Source organism: Solanum tuberosum, unplaced genomic scaffold, assembly GCF_000226075.1.
Source record: "Solanum tuberosum cultivar DM 1-3 516 R44 unplaced genomic scaffold, SolTub_3.0 scf00135, whole genome shotgun sequence".
Lineage (NCBI taxonomy): Eukaryota > Viridiplantae > Streptophyta > Magnoliopsida > Solanales > Solanaceae > Solanum > Solanum tuberosum.
Genome location: NW_006239059.1, coordinates 545111 through 552125, shown reverse-complemented (window position 1 = coordinate 552125; position 7015 = coordinate 545111). Strand labels below are relative to the sequence as shown.

General features: G+C 30.8%; 1 non-coding gene across 1 annotated transcript; it reads right to left on the bottom strand.

Moving 5' to 3' along the window:
* Positions 1-1424: 1424 nt before the first annotated feature.
* Positions 1425-1516, bottom strand: MIR156J (microRNA MIR156j). Its single transcript, NR_127292.1, has one exon. It is a non-coding gene; the product is annotated as a microRNA MIR156j (primary transcript).
* Positions 1517-7015: the final 5499 nt, after the last annotated feature.

The window sequence follows — 7015 nt, the reverse complement described above, 5'->3', positions numbered from 1 at the left end:
AGCTTTTAATGACATTCATATAAAATATTTACTATTTGTGCTAAATATAATACAATAGTAATTATATTATTGTGCTAAATAACTTTTGACAAGTGATAAGAAGATGGTGACTATATTACCCTAATATAGGAAATTTATATAGTTAATTGCAGCCAACTATGTGAAAATTTCTGCTTTAGAATTACCGGATAGGAAAACAACCCGTCACTAATTGGATGATCTCTAGTATATGATTATGAAAAGTCATGTACACACATAAAATTGTGAGAAATTTTATATATATGTGGACAGTAATGGAAAAAATTAAAGAAACAATTACAAACAAAATTATGAGTTAAGTAAAACATACCATTAAATTTCGACTGTAGAGGCTGAAGTTGACTGTTAAGCCTGATATAACATCCACTAAGGTTTATGTGGCGATTTTATTCCAATCAAACATGAAATAAACTCATTCCTATGATGAATTAATCCAAATACTGAAAACATATTCATTTGAATTTAAAACTTGTATTATCAATCGAATTTGGAATTTATGAACACGACAGATTAATCCACCACATCAACTAGGGACGGGAGATTTGGTAGTAAATTAGTTTTTAGAGTTGAATTAGGTCCAAAATCCATTTTAGTAAAGTGTATTGATTGAAAGGATTGTTCATTTGTTGGATGTGAAATTGATTTCTGTAGCAGCAATAAAGAAGATATGTCTACATCAGACACCACTTAGCTTGTTTAGTAGCATCATATACTACAAAGTCAAATAAAATCAACTCAACTTTAATTTGTTTGTGCTGTGTTCTTAAACACTTTGGGATCATTGTGGAAGCCACTAAACATCATGCATATCTCAGTTGCCCTTACCCTACAATCCTAGGTGGCCATTTCTGGATGTTTTTTAAAACAGTACTGTACCTAGTTGTCACTTCAATGATTTGTGAAATAGTAACTGAAGATTTGATTATTTTTTTTCATTTCTAAAATGCAAAAACTCTTAAATGAATAAGTTCATTTTGCTAAAATGTTGAGAATATAATAAAAAGCTTTGAGATGAAATGACCACACACTTCAACATCAACATAGTATCAGAGTAGGTAGAGATCGAATCTCATAACAAAAACAGAAATATTGGGAATCCATTTGAACTTAAGCATAACTGCACAAATTTGCAAAGCATTTCACTACCCAAGAGTAAACAAATATATATGCAAGAAAACTTTATTAGTTATCAGATCCAATGAAGTGAAACTAATTAATGATTTGAATCTGATGGTATGAGGTGTTAGGAGGACTAAAAACAACTTGATGAAAAAGAAACAGTACATCTTCAGAATGAAAAGTAAGTGAAAGACGTAGTACAAAAATGGTTTAATCAAACATGATGAATATAATACACATATAAACAAATAGAAAAAGCGGTGGGAGGTGACAGATAGAGCAGTGAGCACACATAGTTTCAAGCATAAATATAAACATCATGCCAGAAAACACCATGTGTGCTCACTCTCTTCTGTCACCGCCCTTTTTTCTTCTTTTACCCTTTTTAGTGATCTCATAAATCCTTGTGTGTAGCCTGCAAAAAACATGAGGAGATAGAAACCCTAGATTTGAAAGAGTACTGTTTTATTAGAAAGATGGATGATTTAGGTGTAGTGTGAGGAATGATGATGGCCTATTTATATAGGAAGAGGACCACAGTATATAGCATATCACATATAACGAATAAATGTGTTTATCTTTATCTCTATCTCTTTCTTTATATGTCTATCCCCCAACCACTAATCTGGTATCTTCAAAGTCCCTTTCTATCCCTAAATATATACTACTATTACTATTTCTCAAGGTCCCACATCTTCTTTATACAGTATATAACATAATGGGGTATGAGAGAAGATGGAATCGAATTCTTACTAACATAAAAGTTCATGGGAAAAAGGTCAAAAATATATTCAAATTTTGATAGAAATTATTGTAACAATCCCAAATTTTGGGCAGGACCTATTACCCTTACATTATTTAATAGGAAAAAAAAGTCTGAAATATATCCGAACTTTGCACTATTTAATAGTGTATTTTAAAGGTATATATGTGCCCACGTGGACATAATAAATATTGCATCATTATAAATAGTAATGTGTCCACGTGGGCACATATATACCTTTTAAAATACACTATTAAATAATGCAAGGGGGTAAAAGGTCCTCCATAAAGTTTGGTATCGTAACAACAAATTCGGCCAACGTTGGAGTATTTTTCAGACCCTTTTCCCATTTAATAGTTATTTTTAAAGATATATAAGTGTCTAGCTGGACAAGTTACTTTTTATAATGATGCAATATTTATGATTTCCATGTGAACACCTATAAATCTTCAAAACACACTATTAAATAGTGCACGAGGTAATATGTCTTGCCCAAAGTTTATGATTGTTACAACAATTTCGGTCAAAATTTGAATATATTTCGAACCCTTTTCCAAGTTCAAATAGTCAACTAACTTATAACGTTATCATATGTACTCCTTCCATTCACTTTTATTCATTCCGTTTGGACTTGCATGTTCTTTACGAAATAATAATTTGTATTAAGTATTTTATAAAATTTCACCATTAAATTTATACTAATTGATGTTTTATCTTTATGTTTTGGAAAATAATTTGGATATTAAGTACGTGATTAATGTTAAGAATAAAAATGAAAAAGAGATTTTTTTTCTCTTGATATGTATACTAATACTCCTTTTTGTCTATTTTTACTTGTTCAATTTTATTTTTTTTGGAATCCCAGAATAACCCGCAACTTCTACAACCTCTGCCCTTCGGGTGAGCACTTTGTGCGCACTGGGTAAACCCCCCACTGTGTAATAGCCTGCAAACCACACAGGGGATGTAAACCGCACTAGGCAAGCCCTATGCGACAGATTCGACTCAGAAGGCATTGAGGGGGGATCGATCCAGGGTCATCCGTGTGGATAACCACCCTCCAAACCAACTTGTCCAATATTAACTTTACACATTATTTAAGAAAAAAATAAAATGACAATTTTATCATAGAAAATTATTGAGATAAGTGTCAAAAACACACCTAAACTATCCCTATTTTTTGAGTTTCATACCTAAACTATTGAAAGTGTGAGTTTCATACCTAAACTATCACTTTTTAGTTTGAGAAACACACCTCTGTGGTGTGTGTAATGCACTCTCTCTTTTATTTGAAAAAAACTTTGACACATGGCATTCCACATGGATAAAATATTTCACATTGACAAAATTTAAATAATAAACTATTAATATTAATTAAAAAATAAAAATTAAAGTACTACTATCCCCCCCAAAAAAAATTATTTTTAAAAAAATTTAAATTATTTTTCTTACCCCATTCCACCACCTCCTCTCCATACCCCCCCCCACCCCCCCCCCCCTCCCCCCCCCATTTTTTTCTACTAGTGTACAGTATATAACATAAATAAAAATTTTATTTTAAAAAAGTCTTGCGGCGGATATATATATATATAACACAAAATGAGGAAAAAAATTGGAAGCGGAGGGTTATGTGACTAGTGGATAGAATTATTTTTTTAAAAATAAAATAATATCTAAATTAGTATTGGAAGGGAGGGGAGAGGAAGTGATGGAGTGGAGTAAGAAAAATTATTTTACTTTTTTCTTTTATAAAAAAATATTATTTTTTGGGATAATAATTTTAATCTTTAATTTTAACTAATACTAATATTTTTTTTTTTGTCAAAGTGAAATATTTTGTCCAGGTAGAGTGTGATGTGACAATTTTTTAAAATAAAAGAGAGTGTATTACGCACACCATAATGAGAATGATATAAAAGAGAGAGGTGTATTTCTCAAACTAATAACTGATAGTTTAGGTATGAAACTCACACTCTCAATAGTTTAGTTATGAAACTCAAAAAAGAGGTATAGTTTAGATGTGTTTTTGAAACTTATTAATTAAAAATTACTATATTATGATTTATTACATAAAATAAATATATGACCATTCGACTCTTTTTGTTTCAGGTGAAGTGCTTTGTATGGTCCAAAAATTACTCATACAAATTATTGTATCAGCGATCGTTGCCGTCCTTACCTTTTACAGACATCTGAGATTGTTGATGCTTCCAATTGCTCTTCAATGGAATAATCGAAGAGTTTTGAATTTTAAGGTTTAAAATTTGACGTGCCACTAATATGAATCATTTCGAATGAATTATATATAAAAATACTCAAAATAGCAAAGGAGTGAAGAGAAGCTCATATCTTAAATTTGAATTTGTTTACAGATGATTTTGAATTGGCTAAAATTCAAAGATTTCATTAGTCAGTAAAGCTTCTTCAAATATATATGATATACATTGTATATATACAATATAGATACATCACATATACACTTAAGTTTTTCGGACTCGAATGTAGATGTCTGATACGGGTGCAGATCTAGAGGTCGGATCCTTCATGATCTAACTTTCAAGATTCGGGGATATGAATCCATGTATTGATATGGGTGCAGAGATTCGCCTAAATAATTAAAATATTTAAAAATAGAGTTATAAACCTAAATGATGAGATATTATGTGGAGAACTTGAGGAGAATCCTCGAAGGAGATTAAAGGAAGAGGAGTGACATAAAAATTACTACGTAAAATGTATTTCATTTTCTTCAATTTCACCTTAGTTTTTGTATTGATTACAGAAATAATTAAAACTATCCAAAATTTCCCCATTGATTTTGGTCAAAATACCCAAAATTGGTTGACCAAATTGGACACGGATCCCGGACACAATTACGGCACCAAAAGTGAAGAATCCGAGCAACTTAGATTTTGTTGAAATTTCTTTTTTTTTGCCCGTACATATTTATATACTAGATAATTTAAGTATTGAAACGTAAATAAAGAAGAGATGATTAAACAGTTTTGAGACATAAACAAATATAGTTTGGGGAGCGGAACACAATACTGGAAGCTTGCTAAAAAGGCAAAATAATTTGTTTTCTTCGAACATACTACTAAAACATATGACAATCTCTTTTGGTGTTTCAGCTAAGCTCAAGGCTGTTTCTTGTTTGAAGGTAGTTCGACTATCTGAGAAGTGGAAGGAGTAGGTAGTTTATCTGTGATAGAACGAACAATGTGACTGTTACAAAAGTGTTGCTAAATGATACAAATTCCAAAATGTCTTTCACCATTGGCAATGCTGACCTTCCGTTGAATTACTATAATCCTCATTGATGCAAGAACTTAAAGTTACAATACACTGTTCATTATATATATATATTATACTAAGAAAGAAAGAAAGAAAGGAAAACGTTGATAAATGTAAAAAGAAGGTTTGTTTCTGTCTAAATAAAGAAAAGAATCACATCGATTACTAATTCACACAAGAAACATTTCCGACAACAGATTCTAAGGTAAAACGTAAAAACTAATATCTAAGGTTCAACTTACCAATTCCCAAAAGTAAAATTTGATGAGCAACTTTGTAGTCCAAAACGTGAAACTTATGTAAACATGCATTCCTTTTTTCCTATTCCAAGAAACAGAGGGAACACCAGAAATGTTGACTCAATGTTTGTAAACAGTGAAACGCCACACATCAATTTTGTGTTAAACGTAGGTTAATAGGACACTACCCGAAGAAGACGAAATTTCAAGAACACAACTTTACTAAACTAAGGTTCAAGCTTTTCACATAGATTAGTGTACATAACAAAACAACAAACTCCAGTACTATATTAAAAGATTGGGGAATACTGAAACAAAGAAGGCAAAAGATTTTCCGGATTCAACAAATTAGGAAACACAACATTGAACCAACCAAATAAAGATGCATGTCCAGTAAGGGAAAGAAAGAAAAAACTGAGGAATGGGAAACACAATTAAAGGAGGTATACCTTTTTTTTTGTTCATAGGAGCGAACAAACAAACAACACGTGGCAGCTGCCGGTGGAGGTACCAAATAAATAGGTGTCAACACAAGAGAATAAAGCTGACGCGTGAGTTTTAATGTGAAATTAATTTTAATATAACGACCGATAAAAAAATGTATCTTTTACAAATAAAACAGATTATACATGATGAGACAGAGGATACAAGCAATTGATCATCTTTTCTTTTCCCCAAAAAATATTCTTAACCAACTTAGCAGTGACCTCCATAAATTCAAATTACTCCTACCGATACTTCTCGTAATTCTAAATATCTTTTACTTTCTCTGCTCCATTTAGTTTTCAAAAAATTGATCCATAATAAAGATCACTTCACAAAATTATAAAGCTAATACTCCTTCCGTTATTAACCACTTTTCATTGAAATTAGAAGATAATTGTACTAATTTACTCCTTAAAAATATTTAAATTTTTTTACAAATAAATGTAAACACTTAAAAAAAGAATTAATTGTAAAAGTAATATAGAAAAAAATTAATTATTGTTTTCTTGATTAAGTAAGGTGATCAACTAATATAGGACAACTATTTTTAATATGATGGCCAATTAATATGGGACAAAGAGAGTAACTATTACTCCTTTAGGTAGGAATGAACGTTCGATATTCGGTTCAGATTTTTCAAATTTTGTGTTTGATAATTCGGTAATTGGTAGTTAATTAAAAGTAGATATCAAATATAAAAATTTTAAATTTCTGTTCGGTAATTCGGTAAACGATAAATTAAACTTCAATTTGGCAAAAATTTGATACGCTCAAATTACACCTCCCTAAAGAAGTATAAGCGATCGTTATCAAGTAAAGAACCCAACTTGTAGGTTGGGGTCGATCCCACGAGGAAAATGGTTTAGACTTTACCTTAACCAACAATTATATTCAATTAGCCAAAGTACTTCCAGAAACAAGAAATAAAAAGGGGGGATTTGTGAAACAAATTGTAAGAATTCAGTAAGTAATCAATAAACAAAAGTCAATTTCGGTTGTTATCAAGATGAGAAAATTAACTAGGGTATACGTGTTCACCACAAGCTCATAACGCAGTAATTCTAGTAACCGCAAT